The 25,731-nt window shown below is 49.2% G+C and overlaps 1 protein-coding gene across 2 annotated transcripts in view; it reads right to left on the reverse strand.

Annotated features, from left to right (window-relative positions):
- DLGAP3 (DLG associated protein 3) overlaps positions 1 to 19,818 on the reverse strand; it is a 62,468-nt gene extending 42,650 nt beyond the window's left edge. Inside the window, exons 1-2 of one of the 2 annotated variants that reach the window (XM_042997230.1) lie at positions 9,576 to 9,721; positions 3,158 to 3,193 (exon numbers count right to left, since the gene is read on the reverse strand). The gene's annotated coding sequence lies outside the window, so the exon portion shown is untranslated. Of the gene's footprint in view, positions 1 to 3,157; positions 3,194 to 9,575; positions 9,722 to 19,760 lie in introns of those variants that run through there. The other variant, XM_042997231.1, reaches the window with a different exon arrangement.
- Positions 19,819 to 25,731: the final 5,913 nt, after the last annotated feature.

Raw genomic sequence — 25,731 nt, forward strand, 5'->3', positions numbered from 1 at the left:
TTGGTTACCTTTCCTGGAGAGAACCTGGGGTGACCTCACAGATATCAACTGCTTGGCTCTAGATAACAATTCTTCTCCACTGCCCTTCTCTGGGGAAGCAGAAGTGACTTCAGACCAAGAGGCCTCACAAGCAGTTGTTGGAAAAGCTCTTGGAAGCATCTCTTGCTTTGGAAAGAAATTTTGATAGCCTGGTCCTTCATCCACATCATGATCCTCCTCCTCTTGCCCAGGCAGGACCCACATTTGAGACTCACAGCACAAAAGTCCACTTTGGCAGAAGCTCAGACCATCTCATTTGCTTTGTTTGTGCTCACATCAAGAAGTGTCATGCTGAGCTTCCCAAGGGTAGATGTTCCCAAGCTCCCCCTACTCCTTGGCCCCGCCTCACACAGGTGCTGCTGCGAAGCCTCTGAACCTCCATCAAGATTATCAAACTTCAGTCCCTTTAGCATCAGTCCATGTTCTCCCAGCTCTAAGTCTCAGGGGAGATGGGCTTCTCTTCAGACAAACTACCCATGTCCTATAGGGTAGCACTGGGTAGTGGAAAAAGTACAAGCTCTGAGACCAGAAGGTGTGTGACACTAGACAAGTGACCAGATGATGCCCACTCATCTATCTCCCAGGATCTTAATATCAAATGATAAAATGTATATGAAACCATTTTATGAACTCTAAAAGATTACACAATGTAATCCCTCATGCGAAGCCTTTATTCTGAATTTGCAAAATCCCCAATGTCCAAATACTAAACTATGATCAAATGCAAACTGCTGAGGGAAGGAGATACCCAATTTATGGATTTCCTAAAGAAAAGACATCATTGATGTAGATTGGATTATACAGGCTTCCTCTTATATGGTATGCTTTACCATCACATTCTCCTGCTGTCACCTTATATACTAATCCATAGAGAGGCAAAACAAGCAAGGAGGGGACTAATAATTCCATCTATCACCAAGACCTACGGATTTTGCTTCCTAAAAATAGATCTGCCCACTATTTCCATATCCACCAACAATGGTTGGCTGCCTAGCTAAAACTCACTCTCAACCTCCCTTCCCCCTTCCCAGCACCTGTAACTAGAGGCTACAGGATTCACTTTTGGCTAATGATACATACATAAAACTCTGATGGTTTCTGGAAAATATTCTGCCTTTGTGATAAAAGGGGTGGAGCTTGCTAGTACCATCCTTCCTCCCTTTCTTCTAGGCTTGAATACAACCATGAAGCCTGGAGCTAAGGCGGGCTGTCTTGCCACCATGAGAGAAAGGCCTAGAGAATCCCAGAAATGCTAGTCTTGGAGTCATTGAGCCATGGAACCAACATAAGCCGTCTGCCTTCCTCTGGGCCTAAATGTGGTAAGAAATAAACTCTTCTTTATTTAAACCATCGTTGGCCAGGTTTTCTGTATTTGTAAGTAGAAAGCACCACTAACCAATCCAGCTAACTCAGAACACCATCTCTTGCCTGAGCATCTGAAAAATCTCCTAACTGGTCTCCCTGCTTCCTTTCCTACCCAGCTTCCAATCCAAATGGTCACTTGGAAACAGAAATCTGATATTGTCACTTTTCTGCTTAAACCTCTTTATTGGCTTATTGATGTTCTTAAGATAAAACACCATAACCTGTCCAACAAGGCCTGCAGGGTCCGGCCCTTCCTACGTTTCCAACACCCTCTCACAACATGCTCCCCCTTGCTTTCTCTGCTCCAACCAGGCCAGTCTTTTTGCAATCCCATGATCCCATCAGGGACCTGTTCCCCCTGTCCAGAAAGCTCTTCCCGCCCACCTCTGCCTTGTTAACTCCTACACACCCTTCAGATCTCAGCCCCGTTGTTACTTCCTCGGGGCAGCTTTCTCTGGCCTCCCCGACTAGGTCAGATCTCCCTGCTGTTTGCTCTCAAGGCATTAGGTACCTGTATAGCTCTTATATCATTACCATTTTCAATGTGTGTGATTTGGAGATTGTCTGTCTCTCCCACTACACTGTAAGCTCCATGTGAGTGTAGAAATTTCATCCATCTTATTCACCCCCCGCCCCAGAATGATGCTTGGCATATGGCAGGTGTTTGTTGAGTGAATGTGAGCATTTCACTTATGACATCTTATTTAATTTCCACAATTATTCCAAGGGATAGGTACTATCCTCCCCACTTCCATTTCACAGAAAAAGAAACTGAGGCTGGGAGAGGCTAACTGATCTGTCCTGGGTCACAGAGTTGGTGGTAAAACCCAAAGTCAAACTCAGTGTTGCCTCACCCCAACACCTTAGCTTTCCTCCCACCTGTGCTGTCAGCCCAGAGAAGACACCCTTATTAAAAGCCATTCTGAAGTAAACACAGTAATGAAAGTGAATTTGTCAAAAGAAGAAGAAAACAAACAAACAAAAACCTCACACGTACCCACACACTCCAGAGCAAACCAGAGTGTGGTATATGGTTTAGCCTTTTCCCCAAAGGTGAGTGCTGAGTTTGTTCCAAGTCCAAGGTCAGATAAGTACAGAGTAAAGGAAGCTCCCTGAAGCCCTATGGCAATTCTAGGTGCTGGTGGTATGTTCCCCATTTTACTGCATGAAGTCACCTCTCTACTATCCCAGGACACAGAGAGCTGCTCAGGTGATGAACCTCTGGGCCCAGGGAAACAGCCACTTTTGCAATTGCCTGTGCTAGCTCGGGAAGTGGAGAGTGGAGGAGTCTGGGAGGGTGCCGTGTATGACAAATTCTCTGATGCAGCTCGAATCTATCTGGGAATGGAAGAACTGGCACACATGCCGTCACCAAGAAATTACCCAATTTAGCACCAACTACACAATCCAGCAATTAGTTTCTTAAACCGGAACTTGCTGCGGGCCGCCAGGCTGGCGGGGTTGTTGTTACAAATCTCACTGGGAAACCAGCTGTGTAATTCGCCAGGAGGTTGTCACTGCCCCAAGCAATTACCTTCCAGAAAAAGAATGGAAAATGGAGGAAGGAAAAGGGCTGCAGAGGAAAGAGTCAGAGTGTTTTCTTTTTCTTTCCCCCAGGGCCCTGCCCAGCCAAATCAGTTGCTTTTCATTTTCTGAGACCCAGGCAACTCACAAACTCCCTGGATCAAAGTAGTTATGGGTGCAGACTCTGTTGTCAGACTTTCTGGGTTCAAGTCCCTTTCCACTTACTCACTTGCTGTGTGTCCTTGGGCAGGTCTTAGCCTCTCATCTGTAAAATGGCAATAATAATAGAACCATCAGAAAGGTAATAGTGATGTGATGGTTAACAAAGTGCAGTCTTTAAAGCCCTTGTACCGTACAGAATACTTAATAAAAGTAGCTCTCATTATCTGTCCTTTCAATTTTTTTTTAACTGCCTCTATTGGTTTACAGTGTGACCTTGGGTGGGCCACTTAATCTCTCCAGGACAACCATATAAGACCAAAGGTATTCTGCTGGGAAAAAAGCAGTTCTTAGTCAAGGCTGTCCACACCTGGGCACCAGGGAGCCAGACGTGTTTGGCAAAAGCCAATGTCTCAGAGGTAGACACAAAGCGATGCCTTGGGCAAAGCAAAGATAAAGATTTCAAAAATCAAATGTTAACTGATTCATGCCTCCCCCCACGAAGCTGTCTGGGAGAGCTACACGCTGGACACAATGGTCCAGATGGCAGCAAAGGGGTACAGTTGCTCTCTTGCTGGGGATCAGCCCTATCTAGTCCCCTCACACTGGAACCTATGAGGTCATCCCCATACCAGTTCCAACACAACAGAGCTTGCCACAAGCAAGGCCTGGAACTCATTTTGCTGCTGTAGTCCTGGGCTTCTGCAAGTTTCAGGCTTTGTCTACCCATCCCCTTTCCCTGTGTCAACTTAACCAGCATGGCCAGGATTCTGCCTCAGTTTTCCTGTCCGGTCCTCTACCACCCCCTGTCCTAACAGCAGCATACGTGGCGGGGGCTCACTACTGGGGAGCCTTAACACACAGCCAATGACCTGTAGCCCATACTCCTGTGTACATGGGTAGGCGTTCCTCCCCCAGCTGTCTGCCTCCTCCTGCATCCAGTTCTGCCTGAGCCCCCTTGACCATTTCAACATTTGGCTTTGCCCAGCTGCCTTTGGCAGCATCTCTTGTAGCTGGGCTGGTGCCCTTGTCCCTGACCTCTCTCAATCCTACCACCAGCCCTTAGGACCCCAGAGAAAAACTTCCTACACTTACTGCCCCCAGAAAATGGAGAAGGAAGGAGGAAGAGAATATTAGGAGGAAGGCTTGGGGTCTTTTTCATTCCCCTTTATTGCTTTATTTAATCAAGTCTTCCTGGGGGGTTAGGGTAGGAATTTTACAGAAAACAGGCTTACTGCCCCAAAACACTTGAGACATTTAGGTAGAGGCAAGTCTAAATCCATCTCCTGACCCATTGGACAGTGCTCAGTCTGTGAATAACCCACACTACCTATAATCTCTTTGAAAATCCCACCTCAGGGGGCTTTGCACTTGATGTTCTCTCTGTTGGAACGCTCTGCCCCAGATATTCCCATGGCTTCCTCTGCCTCATCTTTCAGGTCTCAGCTCAGAGAGGCCTTCCCTGACCACTCACTAACTAAAGTTGAGCCCCATCCCCCAGGTACGCTCTACATCAGCCTGCTTCATTGCCTTCATAGCACTTATTGTTCTTTGAGATTATTTTCTTTATCTGTTACATGTTTATAGTATGTCTCCTGATAGTAGAACATAAGCTGCAGGACGGCATGGACTTTGTCTGTTTCATGTGCTGCAGTATTCTGGGTGTCTCGAACAATGCCTGACATTAACAGATGCTCAAAAAAATACCTTCATGGGGGCACCTGGGTGGCTCAGTTGGTTAAGTGTCCAACTCTTGATTTCGGCTCAGGTCATGATCTCACGGTTTGTGAGTTCAAGCCCCACATCGGAGCCCACTGGGCTCTGTGCTGACAGTGCACAGAGCCTGCTTGGGATTCTCTACCCCCCCACCCGCCTCTCTGGCCCTCCCCCACTCATTCTCTCTCCCTATAAATAAACTAACTCTCTCAAAAAATAAACTAAATATATAGATATACAAATATAGACATATATATCTGTGTATCTGTATGAATGAAAGTCTTCACTTGCTACCCTCATCCACTCTACTCCTGTGCCCAATAGCCCAGAGAAAGGACCTCCACTCCTTTCCATCTAAAAGCTTTAGAGAGCCCCTGAAGGATGTAGTATTAGAAGTCCAGCCTCCAAACCCAGCCCTGCTCACCATACCTATCTAGCCCCTCTCAACTGGGCAGATACAGATGGGTTTTTTTCTAGCTGCATCTGGGTCTCTCCAGATGTGCCCCTTTGCACAGTTCAAGGAAGGCATTTGGGAGAAAGAGGAAGAAAGAGTGGGGAAAATGACTCTCCCCACACTGCAGAAAAGAATGAGACTCTGAGGAGGGAATCTCAGGGCTCAGGGTCCACCACCCACACCAAGTAGGTCTCTTTATTCAGACTCTCTGGGTTCCAGCTCCTCTCCCAGCTGGGGCCATATAGCCAAGAGACACCAGAGCAAAGTTCAGTTTTCCTCCTTCTCCAGGGCTGCCAAAGGCCCTGTGGGACACAATTCAGCCTGATCTCCACCACCCCCTCCTCCTTCCTAATTGCAGCCATGGCCAACTGCTTTTGGCCTGCTCCTCCCTTCCTGCCAAGTGAACCCATTCTCAGGCTCTTCTGCCTTGTCATGTCCATGTTCCCCCTCCTGAAGATCTCCAGAAGCCTCCTTTGGGGGAAGTCATGCTTGCCCATTGCTGTAAGGCAGGACTCTTAGGACAAGACTCCTAGAGGACCCTGGTCAGATGCAGCTAGTCAGAGAGACTGTGGGTCTTGAGTTAAACTATTTGGGTTCATGTCCCAGGTCCACCACTTACTAGACATGTGGGCTTAAGGGAGGCCCTTCATCTCTCTTGAGCTCTCTTCACCTCAACTTCCAAATGGGGGCAAAAATAGTTCCTTTCTCATAGCATTGTCACAAGGATTAAGATAATACAGGCAAACTGTCCATCAATCCTATTGATAACGAGGGAGAAACCACTAAAATGTGTGAGGTCTGGAAGCAGGGTCTCTAAGACCATTCTCAAATGGCCTTGGGCAGAGGCTGTAGCCATACCTGACTCAGGTTTGGATCAGAAATGGGTGCTCTGGAAACTCATTTATTTCATGTTTCACCCAGGACTTTCTGTTTGCCTGAGCTCCTTTGGAAGACTTCCTACACCTTGAGCATGCTGAAGATAGCAGAGCAGCCCCGGCGGCCAAAGATAGTGGCATTTGAGACTAGAGGCCCTTGATTTGCAGACCCACCAAACCCTGAAGCCAGGGCTGGTGGTCTCTCTTCCAACGCCAGGGATCTGAAAGGGAAAGCCCAGTGACCTTGTTGCTGGGTATTGGAAAGACAGTCATCTGCCTCAAACCATTATATTGCAACCTGCCTGCATGATGCTGAAAAACTTGTTTATCTGTCTGAGTCCCAATTTGCTCATCTGTAAAATAGGGATAATACCTACCTCCTAAGGTTGTGGCAATGAGTAAACAAGCTGATCTAACCAAGGCAGCTGACACTTATGTCTCCATATGGTGGCTTCTTTTGACTTTAGCACCCCAGCACCTTCTGCCATTTGTAGGTGTTTGATAAAATTTGGGCTGCTGCTGCTCTGGCCTCCATGATGCTGCCAGACTTCATCCTGCCAGAGCCATTAGAGAACAACAGGTAGGATCCCAAGCCCATGGCAAGGGTCCACTGGGCAGCAGCTTCTCAGGCAGGCCAGGCCCATGGCCTTTCCTACCATCTGGCCCAGATGTCTGGTCTCCTCATGGAGTCCAGAATTTAGGTCTGCCTCCTGAGTTAGCACACTGTCCTGTAAGCTCTCTGTGTCAGCTTGGACGGGGGCTGCCTGCATCAAGACCTGTCTCCTCCTCTGGGTTTCTCCTACAGGGGAGTCACACACAGGGCCCCCATGAAGGCTGGTTGGTTGGCTGACTGTCAGAGTTCACGTGGTAACACCTCCCACCCCTTACCACTGCCTGATCCTGTCCCAGCCTCCAGGGTACCTTAGCCTCTGCTCTCCTCTCTGGACTTCTAGGCTTAGCAGGAGCCACAACCACAGTGGGAGACAGCATGGGGAGAGGAGACAGTACAGACTGTGAGATCCCTCCATATGGAAGGCCTGCCCTCCCAGCTCTGCCCTCTGAAGAATGGTATCCATTCTTCCAAGAAACCTTACTTACGCGTGCCCTCCCCATCAATCCCAGGACACAGCAGTTGCTATCTCCTCTTAGGCCCCATACTTCAACCCAATAGGGTAAATATTTGTTTGTGGCCTGTGAGCTCCTTGGAAACCAGGATTCATCTGATCTGTTTCTGTATGGACAAGACCTGGCATATAATAGACGCTCAATAAGTGATTGAGCCATCAAGAAGTAGTACCCCTCAGCTGGGGCACGGGGCGTAGAGGAGAGACAGAAGGTGGCAGCAGGGAAATGACTGCCTGCAGCTGGATCAGAACTCCCCAGCAGGCAGAGCTGGACCAGGGTGATGTGGGTTTCCTGAAGAACGGGGCATGTTCTGTCTAGCGAAGCATGTTAGCAGAAGTTGGAGGGCCACTTTGGAGGGATGCTATAGAATGGATTCAAGCACTGAACACATTTCAAACAGACAACTTCTGCTGCCTTTCAACTCTGAAGTCCAAGGTGCAGCTCTGTGAATGCCTACAATGGAGCAGGCATTGTGTCAAGTGCTTTTGATGCACGTCTTTATGCAATCCTCGCAAACTCTCCTTTGCGGTGGGTACCATTTTTACTCCCATTTTACAGATGAGGGACTGAGGCTCATTGAAAAATATAAAGAAAATTGCCCAAGGTCACAAGGGTGGAGGAAGAGGAACTGAAATCTGGTCTGAGTCCAGGCCCAACATTCTCAACCACTAGGAGACCAAGCCCAAGCAGGTCAAAAGTAGCATGTCTCTCTGACCAAATGGATTTGATGAGGCCACCAAGTGGACTCCCAGTGTGTCCTGACTCATCACTCAGCCTCAGAAAACCTCCATCCCTGCTATCCCTCCCTCGCACATGGGCACATGTTGCCAAGGCTGCTTATTCACAGTTTAACATATGTGCTCATCCAGAGTCAGATTACACAGCCATGCATATCATCCAACACAATTCACGTGGCATTTGTCATATATATAGGCATCATCTACATAATGTGCACAAATACACACAAACTTGTTCCCACAAGGGTTCACACATCTGCATTTTTATCCAATGGACATTGATGCTTCTACACAGAGAAGCTGCCCAGATACAAACCTCACATACATGTTCATTCACATGTTTATCCCCAAACAACAAATATACATGTTCATTTCACATCACTCAGGCACCCACATCTGCTCAATGTCGTACACCAAATCCTCCCCCAACAAGAACTTTATCCATTGTTCCCAGATCCAGTACTAGGCCCAGGTGAGCAATGATGCTCCCTCCCTCTGGGGTTGGCCAGGCAGTCCTGAAAGGGGGAGAAGGCTCAGCCTGCCTGTGATGGATGGAATTAATCTATTGAGCTGGAGAAACTAAATAATTAAATCCCTAATCACCCCCCCAAGCCAGCCCAGGCCAATATAGCTGAGGGAGGGAGGGGGCTCTGAGGCCCAGACCAATATCCTAGAGAGGGGGAGGAGCTTGGGAAGAAAGAGATGGACAGAACCCTCCAGGAGTGCTCTCGGGGAGGAGCTCTAGCAGGCCGGCAGACAGACAGACAGACAGACAGACATGGTTCTCAAGGGCCACAGGCTCTTCCTTTCCATGCTTGAGAAGAAAGCCTACCACCATCCATTGATACAGAGTGAGAGGATTGCGCCCCCCCCCACCCCTCCCTTCCCCTCCACAGATGCATCCTGGGAGTGCATGGGGATAGCAGACAGACACTCAAACTGCCCAGGACTGTGGCTGCCAATGGGGTCCGCCCAAAGTGGGGCTGATCCTACCATCGGTAGGGGCCTAGCACACCCCTGCCTCATTCAGAGCAGGCCCCTCCACAGCCTGATGCAGATGGCAGGGAAGGACCCCTCCACACAGGTGCACCTGCTTCCCTCAGGAAGTGGGTCCAGCACGTGGCTAAGAGGCTGAGAATGGGGCAGAGGCCTGGGCAGGGGGGCTCACGGAATCAGCCTGGGAGCAGGCCCCAGTCCCATTGGCTGAAAAGTGGGTCATTTTCCTTTTGAAAAATAGTGAGAAAATGGAGAAGTAGGTCGGGCTCTCATCCCCTCAGCCCCAGGTACCATCCCCGACTTGTCGTCGGGTGGGGTGAGGAGAGATCTGCACATGCCACGGCCCGGCCCCATCTCCCCCAGGACGCTGCCAGGGAGACCCCCAGCACAGGAGGCCAAGGTCATCAGCATTACTCAGGACACCCAAGGGCACGGGCACTCAGAGGCCAGGACTGGAGCTCAAGCCCCACCCTGCCCTGGGGGCCCTGGGGTGAAAGCAGCTAGGGCCAAACCACGGGCAGGGTGGGGGCTCCAGCACATAGGACCCTGAGGAGCCTCCTCCCATCCTCACGTCTGTCGTGATACCTCCTCTCTTCTCCCTTTCCTCTTCGTCCACGTGGGCAGAGTCGTTGCCATGACACCGCGGGCAGGTGGGCGGCTCTGGCGGCAGCTTCGGCCCAACCCCCAAGCTGGGAGCCCAGGTGGGAGGGGAGCGGCGACAGCGCCCCCGCCCCTAGTCCAGATGGAGAGGAGATTGGCAGAAGGCCCCCAGACACCTAGAGCCTGCAGGGGGCTCTAGCACTGGCCTCGGGGGGATGAGGCAACCCGGGCGCGAGCCTGGAGGTCTGGGGGAGCAGCTCAAAGAGGGCTGTAGGCCTTAACCGGCCCTACCCCAGTTCGGGGAGCGGCACGGGGCGGGGCTGGCCCACCACTCCCACTTCTCCCCTTTCTCGCCGGCCCTCCTCCCGGCTTGCCCCACGCCTCGAGTCTCAGTCCCTTCCCGCCGGCCGCCAACCAGCCCCACCTGAGGTCTAACCTCAGTCCCGCACTCTGCTACACCGGCGCGATTCCCCGTGTCTCTTGGGAGAGAGGAAAACAGCCAAAGTTGAGACTCTCCGAGAGCTTCCTCCCCTACCACCCCCACCAACCCCCCCCCCCTCCGTCCTCTGGAAAACGGGTCCCTTTTCCCTGGATGTCCCCACATACCTGAATTCACATCACAGCCTGGGGGAACCACTCACTCCTGAGCCCATACTCGGCCAAGGCATCCACCCCACCAGGAGAGAGGACCCAGAATGGAGCAGGGAGAGGAAGAGGGGAGGGAAAATGCTGAGGAGGCTGCCCTGCCTCCACCATATCTGACTTCAGAAAGGCTGGCCCAGAGCCCTGAGTCCTTTCCGGGTCTGGGTCCAGACCCGAGGGCCTCTGTCCTAAGTCTCTGCGGCTCTGACCTCCTAAGACCCTTCCCCCTGTCCAGAATGTTGTTCCCTACCCTGTTCCCTAAGGCAGGAGCCCTGTATCACTGACCAAATGGAACCAGAGGGACCCCTACACAGCAGCCCTCTGTAATCTGGCTGGCAGGGATAGGCCTAGGGGGGGTGGCGGTGACAAGACCCAAAAGGAAGGGAGAATGTCAGCCAGGGTTATCTGGAAGGTGTCCGGCTTGCCATGGGGTGTTCATGACATGCAAACCGCATACACACATAAAGACATTTTTACTTTCTTCCTTAGCCGTCTCCAGCTGAGACAATAGATCTGACTGGCCAAAATACATACGTGTGCATGTGTGTGCACAGGAGTGCATGCATGCATGTGTTTACACATTGCATCTCCTTTTATCCACCTCTACTTCCACTGTTCTACATCAAAGCGGCCCTCATCCTAAGTTCTCACCAAAGCTACTTCAGCAGGCTCCTAACTGGTCTCCCTACCTCACATCTTGGCCCAACCCCCATCTATTCTCCTCACTGGCTGCCAGTGTGATCTGTCTAAAATGTGTTTATTCAACAAATATGTATTGAATACCTACTCCAAGCCAGGCACTCCTCTGGACACAGTAAATACAGCAGTGAACAAAACGGACAAAGCTCCCATTCTGAAGAAGTTTATATTCTAGTACAGCATGTATTATAGCATGTATATTAGAATGTATAGGGTATATATCCCCTACATACACCTCTGAGCACCACAGCGTCTGATCAGCCTCGGGCTTGGGTCCCTGACTCCGAAAAAGAGAGATGATAAACAAAGATATTTAATAATGGAGTGGGGTGAGGAGACAGAAAGACAAGGGGATAGTCAAGATAGACTGTGGGGGAGGCCTCTCCAAAAATGTGACTTTTGAGCAAAGACTTGAATAAAGTAAGAGAGCAAATCACATGGGTATCTGGGGGAAGAACGTTTCAAGCTGAGGGAAAAGTTAGTACAATGGCCTCAAGGTGGGACTGTGTTCACCATCTTTGGTTCTTGTGGAACCAAAAGGCAGACCTTGTAGGAATGACACCTGAGATCAGGGAGGTCACTGGTGACTGGGAGGTCAGCATTTATGTCACTCAAGCCCCACTAAGCACTTTGGATTCCATTCTGAGATGAAAAGCCATTGGAAAGGCAGGACCTCATCTTACTCAGGCTGGTTTTCCAGGGGAGAATCTATGGGGGAGGGGGCTGGCAAGGGTGGAAATAGGGAGACCAGCTAGGACATTTCCTGTCACTGAAACACCTTTTCCTACAGTTGTCCACCTGGGGAATACCTATTCTAACTTCAGGCTGTGGCTCAAAGGCCTCCTCTCCTATGGATCCTTTGCCAAACCCTTCTCCTCCCCACCCCAGAACTGACCAACCTCTCTATAGGTCTCCACCACCTCCAACGAACACTTATGTTGCACCGCCTTCCTTAATACTCTCCTTACTTGGTTCCAGGTCTTTTACCTTCCCTAGATTGTAAGTTACCTGAGGTCAAGGACCATCCCCAGTGTCCAGTACAGACTGTAGCAGATCGTAGGCATAAAATAAACATTGGCTGAACGAAGGGATGCATTGGATGAGGCATGTGTGGTGTAAAAGGGACTATCTGCAGGCTGTTGTTAACATGTGAGTGGGTGAGTGAGGTGCACATGTATGCACTCACCAGTTGCAATTAGGCCAGTGTTAGCATATGCCCACATATCTCTGCATACTCTGTTTATATGTATGTTTGTTAGCATGTAAGTACATGGTGACAAATACATTCCTGTAGATTTATTCATGTGTGTACATGTTAGAATGTGCATTTAGGTCAAGGTAGGCATACTGAAGCATAGACAAGTAATATACACAGACACACATACACACATATTGCCACATGCCCTGCACGTGTGAGACTCATACACATACTCAGGCCTCTCTAATATCCCTGCCCCTTTCAGCCACCAAGGCTACTTTGTTCTGCTTGATTCTTGAAATGTCTGTGATCACGTTAATGTTTAATCTCCCATATTCTTTCCCCACATACACTCCTAAGCGCCATAGCATCTGATCAGCTTGGGTTCGACTCCCTCACTTAGCCATCCTCAAGGCCTGTATAGGTTTCTCCTCTGAAAACCCACATCCTATGGATGGTAGTGAGGAACATGAAAATTTGAGACATCTCAAAGAGGCTGCTTTCTGGAGAAGAGCCACAGGCATCAGAGTGGATCAAATTCAAGCCTGTGGGAAAACAACTTTTGGACAGCCCCAGTGTCAGCCAGAATCTCTCTCTCTCTTTCATTCTTTCTCTAGGTCACATTTATTCACATGACCCAACTTAAGTGCATATATTCATACGCTATTAATTCATGTGTGCACATATGTCCCCACATCCATGCTCACATGCAAACTTAAACACATATGCACTGTTGAGCGAGCACCCCAATACACACACACACTCACACATAGGTTTAATTAATTGCCTTCAAAGTCACGTATATACGTGGATGTGCACATAAAGTCATACATACATATACTTATGTATGCATGTCTCAACACTTATACACAAGTCCGTTAATGTGTTTGAACACATTCATACACCATACTCATGCATATGTGTACATATCCACAGTCACATACCCACTCACAGGCAGAAAAACACATACATGTGCACTGGAAGAGCAGAGATATACAGTCCATCCCCTGACTTCTATCCTGTGAAGAAAGCCAGGAGTCCATATTCTCTCCAAAGGACATCACAGGTTTGCACTCCCTCTCTTTCTTGCCAGTCTCCCACTTCTCCATTTGGAAAGTTGTTCCTACTATCAATAGGATATGTCCCAGTCCTGGACACACCCCATTCCCACCCACTCTCAGAAAAAAAGTCATTCTAAAAATGGGCTCTGTTATCCCTTTGTCCGATGTCTGTAGTAACCAATATTTCCTCAGGCAACCTGGAGGATCAGTAACAATGAAGCAGGTACACCTTGGAGTAGGTGTACTTTTACCCACCGAAGAGGCAGCTCCCACCCCCACCCCCATATACATATGTAACTCTTAAATTTAAAAAGAGAAAATAAAGAGAAAATATCAAGATCAGAGTTTTTCCTCCCAGTACCTCTGGATATGGTCCACTGCTCCCAGACTCCAAAACAGTTACTGGAGCAGAAGAAGGAACAGTCAGATTATCTCTGGGCCCTAAAACCTCCTGAGATGCCTCTCCTTTCCTAGAGGGCAACTTCATGATGTTCAGTGGACCTCTTCCACCCCAGCCCAAGGACCCTGCCAAAGAGAGGATCTCAAGGCTCCAAAATGTAAAGATGATGACCTTGGCTCAAGATAACAAAAAAAGCAAGTATTTAAAAAACAGGAGCTGGGTAGGGAGCAGGGAGGGAAGCTGAAGACACCTCCCAGCAGGAAAGTGGCTGCCGGAACATTGGATCATGAATAGCAGGACTCTCCAAGGGGCCAGGGAGAGGGAGGTGGACATCCAGTATTCCGTGTGGGGGTGGAGGGGTGACTGCTTCAGGCAGTAGCAGCAGATCCAAAGTAAAGTCTTATCAAAGCTGTTATGTAACCAAGGGAGCTGAGTGGAGCACAAACACCTCCCCTCCCCAAACAGGCACCCACACCCACACCCACCACCTCCCAGCACCCACAGCATAGGAAAACTCAGCTCCTCCCAAGCAGCTAGAGAAGAGCAGAATCATCTTGATGAGTTACATCAAAACCATGATGGGTGATGGGCTCCTTATTAACTAGAAGTCACATCTGGGAAAGAATGAACTGGCTCAGCTTGGGGTCCCTACATACTTCCCCCTTTTCTTGAACTCCCTGCCACACCCAGTTTTTGCCCAGCATCATCTGGAACCCTCTCTGCTCTCCCCTCAAGAAGGATCCCATTTGAATATTTGATTGTGCTCTTGGGGATGGGAAGTGAAGCTGCCATCAACCCCTCCTGCCTGTTGTTCCCCCACAGTCTCATCTGCATGTCCTGACATTTGGCTCTCATCCCCCTGGGATGACAAGGGAAAGGACCTGGAGAAATAAGGCCTTGCTCTATTCCCTTCTGAGTTACAAAGATGAAGTCCAAGAACCCAGAAAATTGAGACAACTCTAGGTTAGTGGGGAAAAGATTTCCAAGGAAGCTGAGGATTGAAACCCAGACCCTATCCCCTAATTTCAGGGGGAGGGGTTTCTCCCCCAAATCTTCCTCTTCTCATTGCCCTGTCTCCAGTGGCTTCCTCCTTCTCTGCTCTGTGGCTCTGAACAACCCCACCCACTCTTGAATCCTTTGCTTGGAAATCTTCCTCCCCAACAAAAGTCTCTCCCAAATGCTGCTCTGAGCTGTGTTTGGGGTAGGCAGAGCATGAGACAGGCTTGCAGAATATTTCACTGTCCCCTGCCTCAATTCCGAAGTATGCCGGGCAAAGGAGTACCACATAGTCAATCAAACTGTCCTGAACTCCTGAGCTCTATCTACCCCAGGCCTAACTAGTAAACCTAAGCTCTCCTAATCCAGAACCGTCTTGAGTCTGAACTTCTGGGACCCAGTAAGAGAAAAGCTGGTGCCCATACCCCTGAGCTTCTTGCACTAAAAACTATCCAGAAGAGAGCTCACAGCCACAATATCATCCTCCATTCCTACCTCCACACTAACAGAAAGGTGGTTTTGGAAAGGGGAGGGGGAACTGAAACAGGAAAAGAGGAATCCTTTTCTCAAATACCACTAATAATTGTGAGGCCAAAGACAGAGGGAGGACCCCAGAATCTATCTTTCCATCCAGGGACTCCTTCCTTGGAAAGTGGGTCATCTGGGAGAATTTTTCTAGTGAGCCCTCAGCACTGCCTAGTCACCATTCCATCATCGGGTCCCAACGCAGCCCCATTCAAGACCCAAGACAGTTCCGAAGAAGCAGATTCCCGCCGAGTCCCGTTCAGCACTCGGGACAGCTCCCAGCGACTCTGAGGGGCCAGTCCCCAGAAATCCAGGATGCTTCACCCCACCGCACAAGAGTGCTCTTTAAAACAGAAGCCCCTCTCCCCTGCCCATCCCACACTCGCTCCCGTCCACCGGGAGCACCTGGTATTGCTCCCTTCCTTCTATGTCCAAAGAAAGAAAAGAAACCCAGACACGAGGCTTCCCTGAGGGAACCTAGAGAGAGGACCCCACCCACCTCCTTTCAGCCCTGAGCCTCTCAACGCCACTCACAGCTGGTTCTAAAAACCACTTTTCCTTCTTAACCACCACCCCAAAGATAAGAGAAATACTCACGTGGGGGCTCCCAGCCCTGTAGGCAGATGTGGTGGGGGGAGGCAGAGAGAGGTAGCTCCCCACACCCTGATCTGAGCCCCCTTTCTGAAGGAGCCAGCTCCCATCTGGACTGGGGGGAGGAGAGACATGTGGAAGCACTGATTGAGGGGAGGGGAGAAGGGAAAGGGGAGGAGGCAGTAGCGGGGGACTGCGGGGTGGGGGTGTCGAGATGGGGGCAAGGGAATCCTTTTTAATTTCATTCTCTCCCCATGTCTACATCAGCCCTGCAGGCTCAGCTCTTTAATATCTACACATAGGAAGAGGAGAGGATGAGAAAGAACAGAGAGTGAGGGGAGCAGGAGATACCTGAGCTCAAAGGACACAGAGGCAGGGGCCTTCAGGAGCTGGGAGTTTGAGCCCCCCACATCATTCCCAGCCCACTCCCATTCTCAGCTCTTGACTGGAAGGAAGGAGGAACCCTGGTACCATTCTGTCCCTTTGTTAACAAGACACTTTGAAGCTGCATCAGAAAAAGATCAGATCCCCACCCACATACCTGGACACCCCCACAAACCCAGATTTCTTGGGTGACTTATGTGCAGATGGTAGAGGCAGTATTCATGTGCAAGCATGTTCTGATACTTGAAAGCATGTTTACATGTGGGTTGCTGTGTAGAAGCATATGAACATGTCAGCTAGCATGTACAGGTCTATACAAGAATGCTCTGAGTGTATTCACATGTAATAGCTCAGGCAATCATACACAAACTTATGTAATCAAACATGTAAATCAGCCCCCCAGTGACCTACCCCCAACTCTCTAGCTACAATCCAAGGACAAGGCCATCCACTTCTCTAGAAGCCCTTATTTACTGGCCCCCTCCCTCATAGCCTCACTTTTTCTTTCTGTGACATGGGAAGAAGAGCTGGTGGGAAGGCATGCTGCATTTGAGCCCAGGGACTCGACAAGTTATTAGCAACAATGAGCTGGCAGCTCGTTACCATAACGATGGTGCCACTGCCTCACCCCAGCTCAAACCCAGACTCCCCAGACAGCAGGAGGCCCGCTGAGCCAGCAGTCTTCAGACTGGGGGGCGGGTAAAGAAGGAATCAAGACATAATGCTTGTATAGTGGAGGGTACACAGCTGTTCTTCCAACTCCCACTGAGACAACACGTTGAATCCACCAAGTGGGAATAATATCAGACTCTGGAAAGGTTTCCTGACCATGGGGATGATAAGACACTAGAAGCCCCTCTAGACAAAAGCTTCTTTTGTCATTTGCTCCCTTCATCGCCTCACTCCAAGAACCTCTTCTACTGATCTTAGTAGACTAAGAGAAAAAACAAAACAAACAAACAAACAAAAAACAGCCAAATAGAAGGCCCCTCTCTGAATTTCAGTCTTCCCATCTGTGAAATGGGGACAATTATCCTATCATTTCCCCTAGACTTCCAGAAAGTTTAATTAGAAAGGGTTTAAGGGTAACTATAGACCCTTCCCAAACCAGAAAAGCCCCAGAAGTTTCTCTACCCAACAGGAATCCATGAAATAAGGAATTGTCAGGCCAGCTAGAGGCAAAATGCATCAGAAATTGGGTGGGATGAAGGAAAATGGAGCTCAGCCTGCTCAAGCCCTAACATCAGCTGGAGAGAGATGATGTGAGGTGCCAGGCAGCAGCCGAGCTGCCACAGAAGAAAAGTCTGGGAGTCTGGCCTTCAGCAACTCCAGCCCCTCACCAGCAGGTATCAGGACAAGCCCATGGCCTACTCAGTGGTGGGTATGGTTACAAATCCCCATCCCCAATAACATCTATCTCTCTTTTTGAAAAGGTCCCCAGGTTGAAAGATCTACAGCCTTAGGCTTAGTTAGTCTTTGATTCTTCTCCTCAAATCCCCTCTGCTGAGCTCTGATGGGCACAGATGGGGGCGGCAGGGGGAGAATTCCAGGAAGGGAAAGCAACATGGGGGGTTGGAAAGTTCCTGGGCTAAGACTAGCCAGGAACACACAGGTTTGCTGTGTGACCTTGGGCAAGTCCCCTCCCTTCTCTGGGCTTCAGTGTCCTCACTTTATAATTAAGAGGTTAGACGAAGTTAATTCTAAGGTCCTTTCTCTGGCCATCATTCAATAGCTACATACAAATTCACTCCTTGGACATGAGCACCCTGGCATAAAATGCCAGTGGGCACTGTCTGCTAGATCAGTGGGACAGTGGGAGTGAGGGGATGCAGGGCTTGTATCTGAGGCTGTTCATCCTATGTTCATGTTCCTTTTAGAAACACCTGCCACCCTAGCCCTCCCGGCTCCCTTTTTAGACCCTGATTCACTGCCAACTCACGAAGCCTCTCCCTTCCCTCCCTCCTCTCTTTCTCCCCCTCTCTCCCTTTTAGGCCTTGGCAGCTGGGTGCAGAAGTAGCCCCAGCAGTCAGGGAATGCTGGGGTGAGGTGAAGATCAGTGCTCCCAGGGTCAGAGAGAACACACCAGGGAGTACTATTCTTTAACCTTGGCCCAGCCCAGCTCTTTGAAATCACCCAAAGACCTAGGTTGGAGTCTTTCTGTTCCACTGATTAGCAGGGTGAAATCATGAGAAATGCAATTCACCTCTCAAACCTCAACATCCTCATCTGTAAATTGGCATTGTATTTAGTTGAATTACATGAAGTTGCTGTTTTCATAGGTAAAAAGCAAAAACAACTGAATACTGACAATTTCATATGGCTTAACCTGGCCTGCCTGCTTCCCAAGGCTGTCTGGGGATAAGAAGAAAGAGTTGAGAGGGGAGTATTTTTCAAAAGCCCTGGGCTGATAGAAGGGCATTGTTTTCCTACTATTATTACTTCAAAGAGCTTTAGCACAGACCCACCTGGAGCCAAGGAACTGAACAAATGACCCAGAACTTGGAAATTTAGGACTTGGAAGTCTGGGAGACAGCCACCTGCTCTGATGACTAACAACAGGACAGAAGCTTCCACCTGGCCTCCTCAGCTCCTGGCACTAAAGGGCCCTTGGTGAAACCTTACTGGGCTGACACAAGTTCCCAGGCTCCAAAATGAAGCACACAGACACTCCAGCTCACCCCTGGTCATACTACCACCAGGGGCCCCAGCAGGCAGGAAGGACACAACCAGTAGCATCCTAGAGGATACCCCCTGAGGTAGGTGAAGGTGAGGATCAAGGTGGGGAGTACAATGCAGCTCTTGCCTGAGTCAGAGGTGAGGAGTCACAGGGGAGGAGGGATGATCTGACCTCAGAAAAGTCTGATCTCCCTGTCCCATGCCTCCACACCACCAGGAATCCCCTGGGGAGAGGAGGGACAAGGCCCAGGTGTCAGTGATTCAGAGTGAACCCTGCTCAGATACATTCTCACACAGCCAACACACACAGATACCTGGACCCAGTCACAGAGACACAGTCACACTGGCACACACACATCCTATTCACATACACACGCACAGAGACATACACAGGCACACACGGTGACAGCACACACACTCATTCACACACATGTCTACAGATACATACACTGTAACACACTCCACACTCACTGCATACACCCACTGACACACACTCACCCACAATGACACACGCACACTCACTGCCATACAGAATCACCCACAGACCCACACGGTGACACACTCACACTCATCACAGACACAGTGACACGCACTCACACTCACACACCTGCAAAGGAAACTTCTCTCCGGATCTCCCCAACACCACCACTTCCCCCCACAACCCGGCTGGCTACTCCCTCCCCAGCCCGAGCCTCCAGCCCCGGCCAGCACTGGGCCGGGGCTGGCCGGCCCCCGAGGCTCAACCCCGGAGGGCCGGTCCTCGCTCCGCGTGGTCCCCCTGCCCGTGTCCGGGGTCAGGCCCGCGGCCGCCAGGCCGGGGCGGGGGCGGAGGCGGCGGAGGAGGCCCAGCCCTCCCCCCACCGCTCCCGGGGCCGGGAGCCGAGGCCGCGGGAGCCCGGGGCGTGGGCGGCGCCGGGGCCGCAGCCAGGCCGAGGCTGGGGGGCGCTGCAGAGGGCGCCGCGAGCGCGGCCCCGTCCCCACCCCTCCCCGCGGCTTACCTGGCCCGGCTCGGGCTCCGGCCGGGTTACATGGTGCCGGTGGCCCGGGCCGGGGGCGCTGCGGCGGCGGGCGGGCGGACGGGCGGGCAGGGACGGGGCCCGGCACTGCGGAGCCCCCAGCGGAGGGGCCGCGCCGGCTGCGGAGCCCCGAGCGAGCGCCGAGCGGCAGCGGGCGCGGGAGCGGGAGGCGGCCAAGCCACGGAGGCTGGATTTCCCGGGGACCAGGAAGGGGAGGCGGGGGGATCCCGCCCGCGCGCTCCGCCCCCGCCCCCGCCCCCACGCAGGGCTGCCGAGCCCGGGAGAGGGAGGGGGACCGAGCTCCCCGCCCCCGCACCGGACCCAGGAGGGCCGAGGTCGCAGCCGGCGGACCGCCGCCGGGGTCTCGGAGGAGCGCCCGCCGGGCGGAGCGACAGCCTTGGGGAGGCCCCCAGCTCGGGGGTGCGAACCAGCTCCCCTCTCCGGGGACCACCGGGTCCGTGTCCGCCCGACCCAGGAACAGGCACACGGTGTCACGACCAAGCACAGCCGACCTAGGCACAGGGACCCAAGCCCCGAGGCGGGCGGCCGGGGAGACAGTCGCACAGCCCCACAGGCACGGAATCGCGCCCACCGAGGCACAGTCACACCCTGAATGTCACACACAGCCCCCTACACACGTTGCCTCGGGAGACCCTTCGGGTTTTCCCAGTCAGCTACCCGACTTCGGCTCCTGGCTTGGGTTCGAGGAGCCCCCTTTCTCTGCCCCAGCCCCTGCCAGGGTGGGGCGCTGTGCCCGGCCTCCAAGCCACGGACAGGAGTCCCCCACCCACAGTCCGCACAGCCCCAGGCATTCCCAGTGTGGAGGGAGAACCCCGCTATACCTGGAGACTTTGCTGGGGCTCCCACCCTTGCCCACTGTGCCCGCCCACCTCTAGGCCCTGAGCCAGGGTTTGTGCCATGGCGGGGGCGGGGTGGGGAAGGGAAAGGGGACTGTCCGAAGCACAGCCGGAGGCTGCAGAGCCAGGACACAGGCTGCAGGAGCCAGGAGAGGCGGAGGAGAGCTGACTGCAGCAGTTCCTGGCTGGAATCCGTCTTGGCGCCCAAAGCGATGCTGTAATGGGGGGGGGGGGGGGGGGGGGAGGAGGGGCAGCTTGGGGGAAGCCGCAGGGGGAGGGGCTGGAAATGTGGGGGAGGGGCTGGTCCTGGATCCTGACGTCCCAGGGTGGGTGTGAGGGAACACTGCCTCAGGCGCTGAAAGTTGGGGTGGAGAGGAATCCTTAAAGCCCTCTTCCCATCTTCCTTCCTTCACCTTGTCTGGTCTTGAAAGCTTTGGGGTGGTGAAGTGAGGGCTTGCAGGCTTGGGAGACCAACTGTCCTCCTCTCCGGGAACGGATCTTGGAGGAGTTATGATTGAACATCCACTCAACAGTTCCCTTTTCCCTGTACCCCTTTGGGGTTCCTGGCTCTTCCTTGTATAAAGGGGGAAACTGAAGCAGGGAAAGTAGAATTCAAAGCTCCAAAAGGGAGCTACGCCCTTTCCCCTTTCTCCAGGGAAATGTTTAAAGATGCCACATGACATAAATGACAGAAAGGAGTTTGGAAAGCCCTTCCCCAAGGAAACTTAGAAGTCTGGGGACAGGGGTCTGGCAGAATGGTTACGTGCCCTGCTGCCCACAACCCTGTTCCATCAAGAATTTTCAATCATGAGCTAAGGTTGCAGACCATTTCCAGGCCAGGGACCACCCACGAGCAGATATGACAGAAAATAAAGTAGAAACTTGTTCTCAGGAACCCACTTTAGAACCGAAAGAACCATTTTGCTTTCCATGAAGTATGAGAATAGTCATCATGTCAGACACCAAAAGGCACCACCATGGTTTCTCAGATACACATTTTGTTAACTATTCTGACATTGGAATGCATCTTATAATGAATAGGGACATTTAATATGGTTTTCTACTTTTCTCTTAAAGCTGTCATCAAAGGGTTGATATCTTTGAGAACTGAGAATATAGGGCAGCTTTCATTTGTTAACTCAACAACGATTTACTGATTATGATTAATCAGACAGGCTTACCTCAGGCCGTGTTCTTTCATAGCCATCCAGTGACATATAAAGGAGATGGAAATGTAAGCCAATAATTACGATCAGGGCCAGCTTCTTAGGAGTGTGAGCTGTGCAGTCACACAGAGTCCCACACTTAAAAAGGCCCCACTCTTGGTGTAATGCTCTGCTGTCACTATCTTGGAATTCTTAATCTTTAACAAGGGACCCTGCACTTCACAAAGTATGATTGCCGTGTTAGGAATTCCATGCCTTAATAGAGATAAGTACAGAATACTTTGAGTTTAGAGGCAACAGCCAACTCTGCCTCAGTGAAGAGGAGTAGTCAGAAAAGCAAAGAAACATAAAGGAAGCATTTGAGTAGGCTCCAAGTTGGGAGAGAGAATTAGGGTAGAAAACCACACATGTGCAGAGACAAGAACTCATCAAACTGTCTGTCATTCAAGCAGTATGGCAGACTAGGTGCTTCGTTGATCCTCCCACTGAAAACGTGATAAGTGTTAAAAAGTGATAGCTAAAAAAAAATTTTTTTAATCTTCTTAAATGCATCAATGAGCTGGCAAGAAAATTAAAATCACCCCAGCCAAAATCTAACTGAAGGCAAAACCAGAGAAGTATGAAGAGCACTGAAGGCAACTTTAGTCTTGGCGGTTATGATACATTGGTTGCAAAAATGGCACCAATTCACCTCTCCCTGCATCCATGTCCTTTGCCATATGACTTTGAAACTCCCTGCATCAAGAGATGGACTCTACTTTCCCACACCGTGAATCTGACTTACCACTTGCTTTGGCCAATAGAATAGGGAAGAAGTCACGTGCCAGTTCTAAGCCTAAGCTTTAGAGCTTGCATACGCCTGCTCTTTCTCTTGAACTCCTGCCTCCACGGTGAGTGTAAGCCTGGGATAGCCTGCTGGAGACAAGAGACAGGTGCAAGAGAGCCAGGCTTTCCCAGCCAAGACCATCAGAGCCACCATCTCTTGGTCAGGTATAGCCAGCTGACCCCCAAACAAGAGAGGGCCCAGCCAAGAGCAACAGAGGTATATACCTGACTGTAGCTGACTGCAGACACTTAAGTGAGGCCAGCTGAATGAGAAGAACCATCCCACAAAGTTGAGGACTCTTGAGCAATAATAAATGCTTATTAATTTAAGCCACTGAATTTTTGAACGGTATGTTATGCCATAACATTGTGGCGATAAATAACTGACATGGGGGTATTTGCTAACAGGTGAAATTGAGCTTCAGTTTTCATGATCTCTCAGGGCAATATGGGAAAAAAGATAAAGCATAGGGTCTGCCCAAGTTGAGCAAACACTCCTCTGCATAAACTTAGAACCTCAAAGCATTCTCTCTACTCTAAGGTACAGACGAACTAGAAGAAACTTGCCCCATCCCTACACCCAGGAAATTGCAAGAAAATAACTGGGGTTTTTTTTAACGTTTATTTATTCATTTTTGAAAGAGAGAGAGAGAGAATGAGTGGAGGAGGGACAGAGTGAGAGAGAATTCCAAGCAGGCTCCATGCTGACAGCATCAGAACCTGATGCAAGGCTCAGTCTCACAAACTGTGAGATCATGACCTGAGCTGAAATCAAGAGTCAGACGCTTAACTGACTGGGTCACCCAGGTGCCTCAAGAAAATTACGTTTTAAACCTTGGCAATAGCAATGAATGTAGGAAAAAAGAATCACCTCCTGAGATTCCACAACTACAACTTAGACCTCACACAATATGCAACTATCTGGGACATCTGAAAAACCTCAAACCAAGAATTTAGCATTAAATGATTCCAAACTGGTAGTGCCCCAGGTGCCAGGCAGAAGCCAATATAAAACTCAGGCCTCGAATGATTTCCACAGATAAGGTTCCAAAGAAAATGAATGAACACAATCAAATATCACCAAACACACATGGAAATATGACATCAAGCACAAGAACCAGCGGGGCGCCTAGGTAGCTCAGTCAGTTGAGCAGCCAACTTGGGCTCAGGTCATGATCTTGCGGTTCATGAGTTTGAACCCCACATCAGGTTCTCTGCTGTCAGCATGGAGCCCACTTCAGATCCTCTGTCCCCTCCCCACCATCTCTCTGCCACTCTCTCTCAAAAATAAATAAACTTAAAAAAAGAAACAAGAAAAAAGAACAAGAACCAGCTAAAACAACAAGTAGCAGAAACACATCTGCAAATAACTCAACTTAGAGCTGTGAAACACAGAATATAAAATAACTGTTTAATATATTTAGAGATAAAATAATCCTGTTGCCTTTCACTTATTTTCCTTTTTTTTATTGTGCTGGCCAGGTCCTAAGGTACAATGGTAGAAGTGATGATGGCAGGTAACTTTGTCTTATGTATGAATTTAATGCTCTGGCATTTCTTCTTTATGATGATATTTATTGCAGAGTTTTTGGAGACCTCTCTTGATCAAGTAAAGGAAGTTCAAATTTAGTTCTAATTTACTAAAAGTTTTAATTAAATCCACATTGAATTTTATCAAGGGCTTTTTCTGCATCTTTTGACATGATCGTATGGTTTTTCTCCTATAATCTGTTGTGGTCAATTATATTTAGAGATTTTCCTGATATTTGATTTTATTTTCCTGAAATAAACCCAACTTACTCAAGGAACTTTATGATTTATTGTACATATATCATTGGATTTGATCTGCTAATATTTGTTTTGGATTTTTTCATCTATATTAATAAATAAAATAAGCCTGATATTTTCATTTTTTTGTTATCTAGGATTTGGTATCTAAGCTATTCTAGCTTTATAAAATGAGTTGGACAAGTATTATCTTTTTTCTTTTCTCTAAAAAGTTTATGTAAGGTTGGAATGATCTGATATTTTTAAATTTGGTGAAACACATCTGTAAAACTATCTGGAACTGGTGTTTTCTTTATGGGAAGTGTTTTGTTTTGTTTTGTTTTACTATTTCTTCTGTTTCTTTAATAGTAATATTTAAAGCACTATTTCAGGTTTTCTATTTCTTTTTGAGTCAGTTCTAATAAGTTATATTTTTCTAATACTATGTCTGTTTTGTCTAAGTTTTCAAATGTATTGCTGTAAAGTTGTTGACAAAATTCTCTTGTTATCTTCTGAATCTCTGCTTCCTCTGTGATTGTTTCTGCTCTATTTTTTTGGTTAACATATATTTGTGTCTGCTCTATTTTTTTGGTTAACATTTATTTTTGTCTGCTCTATTTTTTTGGTTCTCATTGGCAGAGACTCTTTGTCCATATTTTAATCATTATAAGGAATCAATTTGTTAATTTTGCTGATCTTTTCTATTGTATCTTTTCTAACTTCTTGATATCTACTGTTATTCTTATTATCTACTTTATTCTACTTTCCTTGGGTTTACTTATTCTTTAACTTACCACTTAAGTTGGAAACTTAGTTCCCTAATTTTCAGCTTTTCTTCTTTTTTCATATAAATATGTAAGGCTAAAAATTATCCTTGAAGAACTATTTTCGCTGTATCTCACATGTTTTATTATCATTCAGTTCTGAGTATTTTTAAATTTCCATTATGATCTCTTCTTTGACACATGAGTTATTTGAAAGCATGTTTTTCATTTCTAAATAGCAGTATTTAGGGTATATTTGTGATCAAAGAACCTTGCCTGTATGATACTTTTTCTTTAAAATTTGTTGAAACTTGCTCTGTGACTAGTATATAAATGGTGTTTGTAAACATAACACATGTGTTTATCAGTCTTCAAGGTGGCCCTCAATTATTCTCATCTCAAGGCGTTAATAATCTTGGGTAGTCGCCTCCCACACTGAATAATAAGCCTGCTATGTACAAGCAATAAGATGTTGCAAAAATGATAGCATGTGACTTCTGGGGCTAAGTCATAAAACACCTTGCAGTTTCCACCTTGTTATCTGAGGTTGCTCACCCTAAGGGAAACCAGCTGC

Source organism: Panthera tigris, chromosome C1 (genome assembly GCF_018350195.1).
Source record: "Panthera tigris isolate Pti1 chromosome C1, P.tigris_Pti1_mat1.1, whole genome shotgun sequence".
In the NCBI taxonomy this organism is placed as follows: domain Eukaryota; kingdom Metazoa; phylum Chordata; class Mammalia; order Carnivora; family Felidae; genus Panthera; species Panthera tigris.